The sequence below is a fragment of the Lissotriton vulgaris genome, chromosome 8 (genome assembly GCF_964263255.1).
Source record: "Lissotriton vulgaris chromosome 8, aLisVul1.2, whole genome shotgun sequence".
In the NCBI taxonomy this organism is placed as follows: Eukaryota; Metazoa; Chordata; class Amphibia; order Caudata; family Salamandridae; genus Lissotriton; species Lissotriton vulgaris.
Genome location: NC_141696.1, coordinates 687691835 through 687708176, shown reverse-complemented (window position 1 = coordinate 687708176; position 16342 = coordinate 687691835).

Genomic DNA, 16342 nt, shown 5'->3' with positions numbered 1-16342 from the left:
CTGTCACTCTGCACTCACATGGGCTCAAACTTCACTCGGCGCTCGAACAGATGCGTCATTAACCCCCCCCCCCCCCCCCCTCGCTCAGACTGGCTCACCTTTCAGGCTGGAGTCACAACTTTAGCTCTCACTGTACACTCACAGCGCCACATACCTCAAACTGCACTCTCAGTCACACCTCTTACACTGTATTCACAGTCACAATTCTCATACTGCATTCACAGCTAGACCTCTCACACTACATTCACAGCCAGGCCCCTTGCACTGTATTCACAGCCAGGCCTCTCGCACTGCATTCACAGCCAGACCTCTCGCACTGCATTCACAGCCAGGCCTCTCGCACTGCATTCACAGCCAGGCCTCTCGCACTGCATTCACAGCCAGGCCTCTCGCACTGCATTCACAGCCAGGCCTCTCACACTACATTCACAGCCAGGCCCCTTGCACTGTATTCACAGCCAGGCCTCTCGCACTGCATTCACAGCCAGACCTCTCGCACTGCATTCACAGCCAGGCCTCTCGCACTGCATTCACAGCCAGACCCCTCACACTGCATTCACAGCCAAATCCCTCGCACTGCATTCACAGCCAGGCCCCTTGCACTGCATTAACAGCCAGGCCTCTCGCACTGCATTCACAGCCAGGCCCCTCGTACTGCATTCACAGCCAGGCCTCTCGCACTGCATTCACAGCCAGGCCTCTCGCACTGCATTCACAGTCAGACCCTTCACACTGCATTCACAGCCAGGCCCCTCGCACTGCATTCACAGCCAGGCCTCCCTCACTGCATTCACAGCCAGACCTCTTGCACTGCATTCACAGCCAGGCCTCTCGCACTGCATTCACAGCCAGACCCCTTGCACTGTCTCGCACTGCATTTACAGCCAGACCCCTCGCACTGCATTCACAGCCAGGCCTCTCGCACTACATTCACAGCCAGGCCTCTCGCACTGCATTCACAGCCAGGCCTCTCGCACTGCATTCACAGCCAGGCCCCTCGCACTGCATTCACAGCCAGACCCCTCACACTGCATTCACAGCCAGGCCCCTCACACTGCATTCATGGCTAGTCCCCCCACACTGCATTCACAGCCTGGCCTCTCACACAGCTTTCACAGCCTGGCCTCTCACTGCATTCACAGTCGCATCTCTCTGAGCGCTCACGAGCGCACACATGCCTCCACAGACGCTTTTCTGCCAGGTGGAAGGAAGGGTTTGGATCGTTGGCGGAGTGAAGTATACTCTAACAGGATACATAGCCTAGGATTTCTTCAGGCAGCGCAGCCTTTGAGACAGCTGCTGGCCCGAACGCTGCTCAGATAAAAAGCATCCTTGTGACTGGCACTTTTTATTCTCAATCACTGCCTGCACATACAAAGCAATGGGCACGTCTGCAATGAGGGTGAACATTTTCCTACTACGGTGACATTACAATCTCTAAGAAACACTGGTGGAAAATCAGGCGCGGTGCGTCCATTGGGGCGTAGCCCCCCACCCGCAGCTCCGTCGGCGTCTTTAAACTTGAGTAAACTGAGCAGGTTACTCGAGTTCAAAGACGCCGAGGGAGAACTCACTGACAATCATGTCAGTCAGCATGACGTTGGACTGCCCACCCCTTCAGAGTCTGAAGGGGTGGGCGGTCTGGCATCATGTTGATTGACATGATTGTCACAAGGGCAATACCCAGCAACACAAGTGCGCATGAGTGGGAACGGAGGGCACATTTTTTACCCGTGCCCACTCATGCGCACTTGTGTTTGCCTTTTTTGTGCATGCCCATTAGGAGCCCCTCGTCTCCTAATGGGCGTGCTGCGGGCGAAGAGAAACCTGTGCCCCAAGCAAATCCTGGCGCTGCTGGCAGCGCCAGGATTGGCTGAGAGATACTTCCAGTCCACTCCAGAGGGCCGTTAGTGTAGCCAGGGGAGCAGCAGAGGTGGCGCGGACCGGCTGTAAGGTACGTTTTTCCTTTTCATAATTACCGGCGATACCCCCCCACCCCACCCCCCCCCCCCCCCCCCCTGCGAGCCGCTACTGAAGGCTGCGCAGACTCAAATTCTGGTGATTTCATCCCGCTTCCCACTGTGTTAATTAATCCTGGATGCCAATTTCGCTCTGGGCCCAACATGTGTCTGTTCAGAGTGACACATGATTTATTGCCAGGCCAGCATAGACTTGTGTTGGTGGTGACGGCGGGGGAACTAAGGACGAAGTGTACCTTGCACACTGCAGGCCAGGTTTGTGTCTTTTGTGTTAAAACTGGGGTGAAAATAAGCATGAGGCGTGAGCAAGGAGGGTGGTGCTCGGGGATCAGGTCAGAGTTTCAAGCAGAGCAGCTGTCAGCAGTAAGTAAAGGGACCTTTATAAACACTACAGGAGTGGCTGGCAAAGCAGTAAGAGAGTTCTGTGCAGGGCCAGCTTTTGAGTAAGTGACCAGTATAGCTGGGGGTATTGTGTTTAGGAATAACTTTATTGGGAAGCACCTGCTGCAGAGTTCCTCCGTGCTACTGAATGTATGTTTTTGTGTGCCGCATCATTGGTATTACATTTCTTGTTGCTTTCTGTTTCGGTACATGTTTCTCGAGTGTCACACACTTGCTGGTCTTGTGCAGGGGAAAGGCTCCGTCACTGTTTTATATATGTGAGTCCTTCAGGAGAGTCAGGGTTCATTGCTTTGTTTGGTGAATCCAGGTGGGTCAGCAATTGCTCTGTAGACCTATATGTTTGATGTTTCAAAGGCAGTGGGATTTTCACTATGGGCCTTTGATGATCCTTAGAAGATGGGTGGAATGTTTTTAAACTCGTTTGCAACGCAGTATTTATTCCCATTTTGTGATAACATTACTATCAATATTATAAAAAGTGCAATTATTTTATTAGATGTATGCAGTTGCACACTGCAGTTCCTTGCGTCTTAATTATGAAAACAAAAAAATGAGAACTATAATTTCTTGTCAACTGAATTCATGTTAAGCAAACAAATTGTGAAAACTGCAACAACTCTGAAAGGGGTAAAAAGTTTCCTGGTATGCACAGTGCTTTAAGTGGAATGAAAGGGGCAGGGAGGGGGGGTTCTCTATGGAGCGAAGAACTGTGAATTAAGTTTTAAAAAGGTCTGTGTAATTGATAATAGTCTTCAAAACACCTCAGTCACTTCCATTTCTCTCTTTCACACCACTTTTCTCTGCATTCTCTCTCTGTTGGAAACGTGCACCTATTTCTCTCCACACATTTTCCTGGAATCCAGCATCTGTATATTTCTCACATATTCATTTTGCTCTTCAACACAGTTTATACTCTCTCCTTTTTGCTCATGCTTCCTTTCATCTCGTCCACTACTCTATGTCCTGTGCTCAGAGAACATGCCCACTCAGTACAGTACTTCAAACTCATCCACACATTTTACGCCTCACCACTTTCAAATGTCACCAGCCGTCCCTGTGGAAAATGCAATATGTGCGGAAGGGGGCCCGTACATCAGTAGGGGCTGAGGGGGCCCCCTCGAGGACGGGTAAGCCTTGCCCCCCCCCCCCCGCACTGCGTGGGCTGCGGGGGCCTTTGTTACACCTCTGAGGAGGCTGCCTTTATTCGCAATTAAAAAACATTTGATATTGCACTGCTACACTAACACAGCTTTGACAGTGCACTGCTCTCACAGAGTTTCCAGTCCATGTGCACACAACTTTGACAGTGCATCTTAGTTATAAAACTTCCTTCAATCAGAATTCATACAGATCTAAGGAAATGGTTGCAAGACATGTTGCAGACTGTCATATTTCTCTGTAAATCAACTGTGGCACAAGGAAGCACAGATTCCCACAAATACCAATTTGACTAAGTAAGGCCAGTTCACTAATGGTGCACTATTAATGTGTTTTTACATAGCAGTTCATACCACTACTTCTGCCATTTCCAAGCAGGGTCAGCCAGTAGTTAAGGAAGTACCTGAGGCAAATGATGGCTACACCATTTCTCCTAGCGGGCAAGACGGCGAGTTTACCCAGGCAGAAATCATTTCAACTGGCAAATTAGGTAAGGGGAGTCAATTTGCTGGTGCATTGTCCAGTACTTTATCTCTAGTAATAGAGGAGGGTGCAAGTAGTGTTGCAGTTCAGAGGTTAGTGGATAGGGCCAATGATAGAGAACGGGGGGAGATGGGGCCATTTTTGAGTTGTGCAGGGATGACCCAGACTGGCACACCCGTTGTGGATATAAATAGTTCTTTGGTAGAGAAGGAAATGAAGGGGGGTGGGACAAATGGAAATATCAAGATCCTTTCGGGGAACGTGGCTGGGATTAAAAACAAATTATTTTGCCCAGACTGGGGTGCGTTTGTGGAGGATTGCGACGTCTGTTTAATGCAGGACACATGGGCAATGGCGGACATCCAAAGGAGTGGTTTTGCCGTTTTTAGCACAATGGCTACAAAGTTGGGTAGGGCCAGACCTTCGGGTGGACTAAGTATCTGGGTGGGCTCGCATTTGGGCGCCCAAGCAGTGTTAATTCCAAGTAATACTCCAGATGTACAATGCGTCCTGTTAACACTTTTAGACAACACACAAATAGCCCTATTTAACATTTATTCTAGGCCATTGCAAAGGGGGCTAGAGTCCGGAGTAGTGGACCACTTGAGGCAGGCTATTGCGACCCTTGACCCAGCAGTTGGCATAATAGTAGGTGGCGATTTCAATTGCCAATGTGAGCCCCTTACCAACGCTGCTATAGATGGTCTAGATGAGGAGGACCAATACTGGCATATTCCTGAACCTCAGTTGCCACTGGTGAGAGCATGGACGCCTCTGGTTCTTCAAATTAATTCCTTTGTTCTTTCATCATCCCTGCGGGCATGCAATGGGAGGACTGAATCAGATAGACCAGGCCAACCATCCTATAATAGAGATGGGCACACTTCTATTATAGATTATATTTTGATTGAAACTAGAAGCTGGGACAGGGTGCAGGATTTTAAGATCTATCCAAGGAAAGATAGTGATCACAATGCCCTGGTCCTGACCCTGAAACCAGGGAGTTGGGGCCTGACCAATCATGTGATAGACTCGAACATACTCCAATATCCGCTCGTGTTAAACAGCAATAGGTGGAGAGTTAAATGGCCAAATATACAAGGCTCCCCTAATAAATTAGCACAGATTTACCTTCAGGTAGTACCACTACTCTTAGAGATGGGAGGGGCTGGGGAAAAGGGCATGAATTTAGGTAGTGATGACATGCCACTTAAAATACACAAGGAGTTGACCTCTAGATTGTATAATGTGTTCTATCCGGAAGGTAGTATAAAAGCAAAACCCAGTGTGGCCCATAGATGGTATAATGCCAACTGCCGGAATGCAAAAATAGAGTTGTTATCTGCCATCAAAGCCAAGGATAATCCAAGGGTCAGGATATGTAGGCTTGATCACAAACGGGTCACCCAGAAAGAAAAAAAGAATGGAAAGCTGATAGATGGGAGGACCTTAGAATTTCACTTAAATGCAAGGATCCCAAATCTTTTTGGGCAATCGTTACTTCGGGGGGACTGAGGGTAGATTAGCAATTCAACCTAATATAGCGGCAGTAGTTTGGGAAGACCACTTTCGAGCATTATATGCTTGCCCGAGTGCCAGCGATTGCCCTGACCTGATCCCAGACCTCCCTGACGCATATCGACTGGAGGGGGCCTGGGAGAGTACACTCCGTGAGGTTGAAGCTGCTATCATTAGATTGTTGCCTAACAAGGCGCCCGGCTTAGATAAGATTCCGGGGGACCTTTTTCGGTCCGAACTGAAAATTTGGGCACCATATTTAAGGGTCCTTTTTAATGCCATATTAAAGGGCATGGATCCGCCACGCACTTGGCGTGGGGCAGAAATAGTCCCTATCCACAACAAGCACTGGCGTTGCCAATAGGTCTCGCAGTAGGAAAGTTGGAGCTATTACAATTGCAAATAACAATGCCTTTTATTTTTGTTTTCATTTTAAAAACATAAAGGGCTTTGTCATTTACAAAAGCAATAGCTCCAACTTTCCTACTGCGAGACCTATTGTGCACTGCACAGTGTGGGTGAAAGTGGCACTGCGTGGGTGTGAGTGGCGTTGCATGGGTGATAGTGGGCTTGCCTGGGTGTGAGTGGTGTTGCATGTCTGAAAGTGGTGCTGTGTGGGTGAAAGTGGCACTGCGTGGGTGTGAGTGGCTTTGCGTGAGTTAGTGAGTGGCGTTGCGTGGGTGAGTGGCGTTGCATGTGTGAGTGGTGTTGAGTGGGTGAGTGGCGTTGCATGTGTGAGTGGCGTTGCGTGGATGAGTGGCGTTGCGTGGATGAGTGGCGTTGCGTGGATGAGTGGCGTTGCGTGGATGAGTGGCATTGCGTGGATGAGTGGCGTTGCGTGGATGAGTGGCGTTGCGTGGATGAGTGGTGTTGCGTGGATGAGTGGCGTTGCGTGGGTGAGTGGCGTTGCATGTGTGAGTGGCGTTGCATGTGTGAGTGGCGTTGCATGTGTGAGTGGCGTTGCGTGGGTGAGTTGTGTTGCATGTGTGAGTGGCGTTGCATGTGTGAGTGGCGTTGCATGTGTGAGTGGCGTTGCGTGGATGAGTGGCGTTGCATGTGTGAGTGGTGTTGCGTGGGTGAGTGGCGTTGCGTGGGTGAGTGGCATTGCATGTGTGAGTGGCGTTGCGTGGATGAGTGGCGTTGCGTGGATGATTGGGGTTGCGTGGATGAGTGGTGTTGCGTGGATGAGTGGTGTTGCGTGGCTGAGTGGCGTTGCATGTGTGAGTGGTGTTGCGTGGGTGAGTGGCGTTGCATGTGTGAGTGGCGTTGCGTGGATGAGTGGCGTTGCGTGGATGAGTGGCGTTGCGTGGATGAGTGGGGTTGCGTGGATGAGTGGCGTTGCGTGGATGAGTGGCGTTGCGTGGATGAGTGGGGTTGAGTGGATGAGTTGCGTTGCGTGGATGAGTTGCGTTGCGTGTGTGAGTGGTGTTGCTTGGGTGAGTGGCGTTGCGTGGGTGAGTGTGGTGTTGCGTGGGTGATAGTGGGCTTGCGTGGGTGTGAGTGGTGTTGCGTGTCTGAAAGTTTTGCTGTGTGTGTGAAAGTGGCACAGAGCCTTTGATGTGGCCTGGCGCAGGAGAAATGCTGCTGCTGGGAACAGATGGCCTGGCCGTGAAGCAGGGGGCGGGGCAGCGCTGGGAAGCCTGTGGGAGGGTGATTGATGCCTTTGATGTGGCGATATTAAACACCCCCCCTATGACAAAGTTAAACAGTGGAAATTCATTGGGAGAGCAGACTAAAAGTCACGTTTAAGGCTGTGATTCGGACCTTTTGAGGAACGCAGAAAGAGGAAGATTCTTCCTCGTGTTGGCATGGATGGGTTCAAAAAATTGTAAACAACTTAAATCTCCGGTTTTAAAGTGAATTTATTAAATTAACGTGAATACCTACAAAGTGGCCTTTATTTTGTTATTTGCAATCCATGCTTACTTTAAAAAAAAATCCTGATGCAATGCGAGTTTGCTTGATATGATAAAGGTGTAATATCAAACAGATTTAAAATGCTACACAAACAAAACGACTTTATGTAGTATTCTGCAGGCCTTCGCCTTCACAACAGATTACCAACGCATCGCATGCAGCTACGCCCTGCCACACAAGTGAGAAGCCGAGTCATACGTGTCCTTCCATTTACAACAGACAAATGCCGACCAAGTGCCATCTTATAAATACTTGATCATTTTTAAATAATTCAGGCTTCCATCAGGGGTCATTTTACTTGTTATTACATAAATTATTTACACGATAATTAGGAGAATGTACAATAGAAAATCTTCATCTAATTGTTCACTTTAGAGTATTGCAGTTCTGTCGCGTGTCACTGACAGTCCGGTCTCCATGTGCGCGGGTGTCCGGTTACCTGTCCTTTTTCCGCTCCTTGGTCTACATGTCCCTGGTGATCAAATCCCATTATATAAACTTTAACGAGAAATGTGTGCAAGCAATCTGTGTGTTCTTTGTATGGTGGCCTTGTATGTCTTTTAGCTTGAGGGCACACATTGTTTCGTTTGGCGATGGTGGGTCGCAGATATAGGTTGGTGGGTACCACGACTAAGTATCTTTTGACTGCATTGGTAGTTGGGTTTATTCATTTATAAGTAGTTTTACAAAGCGTGAACTAGACATGGGCCAGCTGTGGGTCTTGGGGGGTTGTTTCCTCTCACTGCATGCAAGGCAAGGGAAACTGAGAGTACGGCCGGCCTGCGGCCGGCCATGAATAATTAGGGGAGGAGAAGCCCTAGGGGAGGAGAAGCCCTTTGATGTGCTGGGCTGTATAGAGTGCAGGCATGGTGAAAGGAGATGCGTGGAGGATGGGGGCGGGCTTGGGAAACTGAGAGTACGGCCGGCCTGCGGCCGGCCATAAATAATTAGGGGAGGAGAAGCCCTTTGATGTGCTGGGCTGGCCCTGAATGCGCGTGCTTGTTCACGTGAACTTCATGAAAACCGCGGGGCTGAAAGCCCTTAGTTTGACGATGTTTTCGCCACTTGAATTCTCGCTCCGCTCGATGCGCTTGCGCACATCGATAGGTCGCGAGACCTAAAAAGGGTTGTCCGCTCCAGCCATCCAACTACAGGCCCATTAGTTTGATAGATATTACTCAGAAACTAATGGGTCGGATTATCCTAGATAGAATCCAGGGCTGGATAGAGGAGAGTGAGATCCTGAGTCCTCTTCAGGCTGGTTTCAGGATGTGTACTTCGACGGTGGACCAGATTTTCAGACTTCAGGTACTATATTGGAAAACAGTGAGTGTGGAGGGTGGCAGCCTCTACCTCATTTTTGTTGACCTGAGGTCTGCTTTTGACCTGGTCCCCAGGGATAAACTGTGGAGGGTCCTGTCTGATCTGGGTTTACCACTGTATCTCCCAGATGTGTTAAAAAGGCTCCATGCTGAAATTTATGCTCAAGTCAGGTGTGGAAAGCATGGAGAGATGTCAGCCCGCTTCCCTGTCAAACAGGGTGTGTGCCAGGGGTGCGTTCTGACCCTGACCCTGTTTTGCCTTTATATTAATGGTCTCATTGACCACTTGCTTGGAGTTAGGGACTTGGATGCGCCAAGGCTAGCCAAAGGCCGGGTGCCAGCGTTGATGTTCGCGGATGACACTTTGCTGTTGTCCAAAACATCAACGGGCATCCAAAGGGTTTTGGATGGCTTTGCTAATTTCTGTGCTGGGAGGGGTTTGGAAATAAATTTATCAAAAACCAAGTTTATGATATTTAATCCTCCTAGGCAAACTCGCCCTAACCCTGGCCTGGATGGAGTCCCATTGGAGTGGGTAAAGATTTTTGACTATCTGGGCATTACCCTTTCGGAACACATGGATTGGGACACTCAACTAAAAAAGGCTGCACCCAAGTTAAACCAAGTGGCGGGGGTATTTAGAAAATGCATAGAGTGTTTGAGTTCAAACCAGCTGCCCAAAGCATTGAAATGTATAAATTACAGACCAGAGCAGAGTACGGGGCAGAATTGTGGGGGCATCAAAAGCCATCTAGCCTGATGAAGGTAGAACACACATTACAAGGAATATATTGGGTCTACCGATGAGTACTCCGTTGGTTCCTCTTCGTATGGACCTTGGGTTACTCCCCATTGAAGAGGAAGTGGCACTACGACCACTCTTGTACTGGAGACGATTATGGTCAGTTCCAGAATTAGTTTCCTATAAAAATGAATTTTGTGAGGTTTGGGCAGCATTGAATACAAAGAAAATCCCATGGCTAATCCATATTAAGGCAACTATGCCAAAGATCGGGTTGTCGGAACTCTGGGAAAGACCTGATGTAGCCTGCCCAGCGTTAAATAGGGCGGACTTGGTCTCCCATACAGGTATTATAATCTATTGTCCTTGCATGCAAGTTCCTCGGTGGGTAGATTAACTATCGGGTTTCTCCAAGTAAAGGAAGGCTACATAAAGGAAGATTTCTTAGATATAGTTTACCCTGCATTAGCGAGAAAGCTATATATACAATTTAGGATGGGTAATCTTCAGCTTAGGGTTTTTACTAGCAAATGGGACATGACTAAGGGCACCGTGTGCCCAGCTTGTAATCATAATCTCGAAAATGAAATCCATGTCCTTTTTTCCTGCCCTGCCTACCAGGTTGCAAGGAGACGTTGGGTGCTACCAATTTGTAGAAATTTAGAACTTAGAATCTGTGCTCAAGCTCTTCGAGTCCTAAGATATGATACCCATCCTCCTATTGTCTTCGCTGTTTCACGCTTCCTTCATGGAATGTGGCATAAACGTCGGAGTTTTTTAATAACTTGATTGTCCAGGAGGAATATATGTATTGGATGCAATGAACTTCTTTGATAACTTTCTTAATGTTTAATGCAGTTTTAACTGATGAACAATTCGCTAATTTTACAGTTTGAATAATTTGTATATATATGATCTTGACTGTGTGTAGTGTCTAATGGTATATAACCACTTTTATTGTTTTTATGTCGTATTTTTACAGGTACTTTTATGGTCCCTGGTGACCGAAATAAAGTTATCGAATGGAATGGTATTACTATTTACCATTTTATAGTTCTCAGTTTAGTGGCCTCAGAAGGATGAAATGCTGAGTGTGCCATGCAGGGTTGAAACTCATGGTTGTCAGAACTCTGCATATGTCTGCAACAATTGTTTAGCTCACTGAGCCAGCCTTCTAGCTACTAGATTCAAGAGTACTGTAAACTCCTAAATATGCAAAGGCATTCTGCAAAAGCACATGATCCATGCAACAGGAGTGGCGATAGGCACGATCAGTGGATTTGTGAGGCTCCTGTGCAGATCACAAACCAGATGAATGTTAGCGCTGCATTTGGGTGCTAAATAGAAGGAGGACTGAATTATGGATGTGGCTTTCATTTGGAAACCTTATGTTCCTACTTGAAGGACATATTGCGTGAGCTGAGAAAGGAAAGTATGACTAAATGCTTTAGTATGCCAATATCTCTTTCTTTCCTAAACCATGAGAGCGCCTGAACATAAATATCAACTATTTCTAAAGGGAGCAATGATGGCCCCACCGCATTCTTTGCTTTGCTCTTGTTTCAAGGTATTTTCCCAGCAAGTGTTGAAATCCCTTGTTTGTAGCCTCTCAAAGCTGAAAACAAGTTTCTAAAGCTACCATTAAGCAAGGCAACTTCTGTGCTGTAACACCTTCTCATAGTGCACCTTGTAAACAAGGGTGCCTGCTCTGAGGCCTTTCTGCACAGATCGAATTAAGACTGTGAAAGGTGAAGAAAGGGGCAACCCTAGGCCGCTCAATTAGCCCTCTTCACCCGCTCCATTCAACACCATTGTTTAAGGCTCCCCTGCCGAACCCTCTGATGCTTCACACGTCAGCTGTGACAGGGAGGAAAACAGCCCCCTTTCAGACAGCGCCATGGCTAGGATGTAAAGCACAGACAGTGCATGTGTTTCATTTGCCTTTCACGGGCCAGATGGTATTTTAGAAGCGTGCATTCTCCTCATAATGAAGTGTGCGGGAGTAAAAGTGGAACTGCGCGGCCACACATGTGCGCATCTTAAAGGAAACATAGCTCCAACATGCCCCACTTAAATCCAAAACAATCTGCCCCACTACTATCCATCTCACTACAATCCAAAACGGTCTGCCCCACTTTAATCCTTCTCACCCCAATCCAAAACAATCTGCACGGCTCCAGTTAAAAACAATCTGCCCCTCCAATCCGCCCACTCCAATCTGCTCCACTGCAATTCAAAACAATCGGCTCCACTCCAATCCCAAACAATTTGCCCCATTCCTATCAGTTTTACTCCAATCCAAAACAATTCGCCTCACTCCAATCTGTCCCACTCCAATCCGCCCCACTCCATTCCACTCCACTTTGCTCCACTCCAATCCACCTACTACATCCCAAATCACCACACTCCAATCCACCAATATTCACCACACGCCAATCCACCCCACACCACGCCAATCCACCCCACACCAATCCAATCCACCTCAGTCCAGCCTAATCCAATATACCTCACTCCAATCCACCCCACTCTACCCCAATTCAATCCACCCTTATCTACTCACCCATACCACTGCCTCAATCCACTTCAACCCACTCCATCCTATTCCACCCTACCCCACTCCACACCATTGCACTCTATGACAATGTACTCTACGACACTCTGCCACTAATCTCTGCGACACTCTACTCCCCTTACTCCACTCAATGACATTCTACTCCAACAAATCCAGCCTATCACATGTTCCTCCCCCTTCTCTACTCTAGGACACTCCACTAACTTTAAGCCATGCTGAAAAGCAGTCACATTGCTGCAAAACATGCAAAAAACGCATTGCCAACGCCAATAGCTCTTGTATAGGCAAAACCAATTGCATTAGCCAATGCTTCTTTCATTTACAGCTAAGAGCAAGGAGAAAGCACTATGGAAGGCAGCGAAATTTTGAAAATATGTTGTGTACGGGCTTGCAGGAGCAGGTTACTGGCAGTGCATAGTCCAAGTCATACAAGGCAAAGTCCCCAGGAGCAGAAGCCTGCCGAAGAACTGTTTTTGTTGCATTCAGGAACCGGAAAGTGGGTGACTATCATTTAAATCGGTAGTCTACAGCTGAATTGAAAAGTTTTGCACATATGGCGAGGTAGTTTCAAAGCAGCACTGAGATCTAAGAACACCAACAATGCACTGTGACCTTTGTCTAAAAGCAATCTCTTCTCATTCATTCCCGTCACCAACATCTTCTCTGTCCAACATAAACGCTCACTTTATGTGCATGCTGATCCACAGGCAAAGACAAACCTAGTTTTTAGGTCAAGCTGGTGTAGCAATGCGAAGCATTGCATCCAGCGAGGTATCTATTGCTGGCCACTTCCTGGGAATCTGAGACAGGGATGTGCACGTGCAAGCCCTCGGCGATTTCACCTCGTAGCTTCTCGCACACGGCCATACTCACGCATGCGCACATACACAGCCACACGATGCACACACACATACAGGCACACGCACACACACACACACTGCATACACACACACACACCCCCCTTAAACAGACACACGCGCACACAGACAGACACACGCACACACAGACACACTCGAACACACACAGACACACGCGCGCGCACACCCCCCACTCACCGGGCTCTTTCCGCGTGTCCTTTGGCAGCCAGCATTCAGCGTGCAGGGTTCCAGGACGTTCTCCCGGCAGTTCCTTCCTGTTTCTTTGCAGGCCCCGCCCACGTCCCAACGAAGGCTGCCTGACTTCCGCTATGCATAACGGGTAGCATTGAAAATCACTGGATGTCCCACTCTACAAGTCCCAATGCTGAGCTTAAGGACTATTGTATAGATGTTATGATGAATCTGACATTGAAACACAAACGGACCTGTCTAGGACTACTCAGGTGCGGAAAAAGGCAAGAGTTAAGAGAATCTGGTACATCAAAGTTATAAATCCCCACAGGTTATTCTATCATTTTTACACAATTCTAGCACAAAGGTAGATTAATGAGGCTGTTCTCAAATAGTTTTTGTTAAAGGTGTATACAAGTTTTTATTATTAATATCACATACAGTTTGATTCGGTAGTACTTTAAAAGCATAGATGAGTACACATGTCAATTTAATACACAATTTATAAACTGCAAAACATAATACATAAAACAATAAAAACTTGTATACACCTTTAACAAAAACTATTTGAGAACACCTTCAACAAAAACTATTTGAGAACACCTTTAACAAAAACTATTTGAGAACAGACGCAGCAAACGGCCCCTTCTAAAGAGGCAGAAAACAACTCTGTCTGTAAACTGCTGACATCGAGCGCACGCGCTCTGCAGGGGTGCCACAACTGTATTTGGGGCGAAGTGTCGACGGCGGCCTATTTTGTCGGCCTAAGTATCAATTCCCCTCAAAGAGGCACCGGTGAGCCGGATGGAACTGACTCTGCGTGATGTCATCAATGGCGGACGGTGCTGGGGCCAAAGCCGTGGTCTGGCCGGATGTGTTATTGCTCTGGGCTTGGCGCCCGGAGATGTGGAGACGCTGGGAACTGATGCACAGGGGAGGTAATTAAGGCTATGCATTCTGAAAATGGTCTGCATTGCTGATTTCTCCATGCAGAGGTTGTGAACCAGGATTGAGTGGATGCGTGTGGTGTAACAACTCAAGCAAGCTGAAAAGGCTTATTAAGATATGAAAGCGCGGGGCCTCGCGTCTGGATAGCTGCGCTTTAGTTCTAAGGTCAGTTCTCTGTGCGTACCTGAACGACACAGTTGATCACCTATGGGACTGACATTGAACGTCTGGGATCTGGTGCAAGGGCTTCCATCTGATGCATACAATTCAGTCCCAGGATTGCAGTATGACACATAGAATCTGATCCCAAGGATTTCAGCCCCTTCACCCTCACACCCCCTCACTCACCCTCACACACCCCCTCCCTCACCCTCAAACACCCCCTCACTCACCCTCACCCACCCCCTCACCCTCACAAACCCCCTCACCCTCACACCCCCTCACCCCCACAAACCCTCACCCCCTCACATACCCTCACACCCCATCACCCTCACACACCCTCACACCCATCACCCTAACACCTCCTCACCCTCACACACCCCCTCACCCACCCCCTCCCCCTCACACACCCTTGCCCTTACACCCCCTCACCCACCCTCACTCACCCTCACACACCCTTACCCTCACCCCCCCTCACCCCCCTCACTCACCCTCACAACCCCTCTCACACCCTCCCACCCCCTCACCCTCACACCCCCTTACCCTCACACCCCCTCACCCTCACACCCCCTCACCCTCACCCCCCTCACCCTCACACACCCTCACTCACCCTCACACCCCCTGACCCTCACCCTCACACCCTCTCTCACACCCTCACACCCCCTCACCCTCACACACTCTCACACCCTCTCACCCTCACACACCCTTACAGCCCCTCATGACAAAGCATAGCATAGCATAACAAAACATAGCATAATAAAACATAGCATAGCAAAACAAAGCATAGCATAATAAAACACAACAAATCATAGCATAACAAAACATAGCATAGCATAACAAAGCATAGCATAGCAAAACACAAAACATAGCATAGCATAACAAAACATAGCATAGCATAACAATACATAGCATAACAAAGCATAGCATAACAAAACATAGCATAGCATAACAAAACACAGCATAGCATAACAAAGCATAGGATAGCAAAACATAGCATAACAAAACATAGGATAGCAAAACAAAACCTAGCATAGCATACAGCATCACTCAGCACCACCACAACATCACTCAGGGGCACCACAACATCACTATGCGCTACCAGAGCATTACTAAACGCCACAGCATCACTTGTTCGCCACCACAGCATCACTCAGCGCCACCACAGCATCAATCTGTGCAACCATTCAACAACAACTGGTTCAAATATGTTCTCTCAATGTTTCAAGCTTTATTTCAAATGTAACAAAAAGATGTTAATATTTCACTTCTGTTCTTGGATTTTCGTCACAATAAAATACACTGAACATAATCTTCACAAACATTATTTACAAAAGTTTATGCTATTGCCATTATATATTACAATAACTTTTATTTAAGTATTATTAAAAAAATTAAAAGCCATTGTTATTTGTAATATCAATACATGTAAGTCACGTAAATACAACACATATTGCATTACAAATACTATAGGTGTCACATTTGCGAAAGTTATAACTATTGGCATTGTAAATGACAAAGCAATTAATTTCGCAATTTTTAAAAACAAAACATAAATAAAAAATGTGTCATTTACAATACCAAATGCTCAAACTTTCCTAATGCGAGACCTATTGCATTGCAAATGCTTGTTCTATTTGCTGTGCTTTAAAATAAAATGAATTTGGCATTATCTTAAAGATTCTTGGAGTGGCCCTTCTTGCCCACAATCACATTTGTAGAGGTGTGGAGCAGCATAATTTGGAACTACCCGTATACGTTACGGTTTTATAAGGACAATGTGCAGTTAGCACTCTGAATATACTGTGTGGTTTAATAATGATACTACTAAAGCATAGAGTTTCAATGTATTTATGAAATGTTCCCTAGTTGAATAGTATAAACGTGTAATGTGTGCACACGGGTGGTTGAGATTATTTATTATTAAAAATTGTAGTTCTCATTCATAGCTATGTGAACGTTTTAGGATGTAACCCATAGTTATATGTGACCATAATTTTATTCCATGTAATGCTTAGTATAATGTACTAATTGTGGAGGTGCATGCATCTATATTGAAATGTGGTGTACTCTGCCATGCTAATTTAGCGTAACTA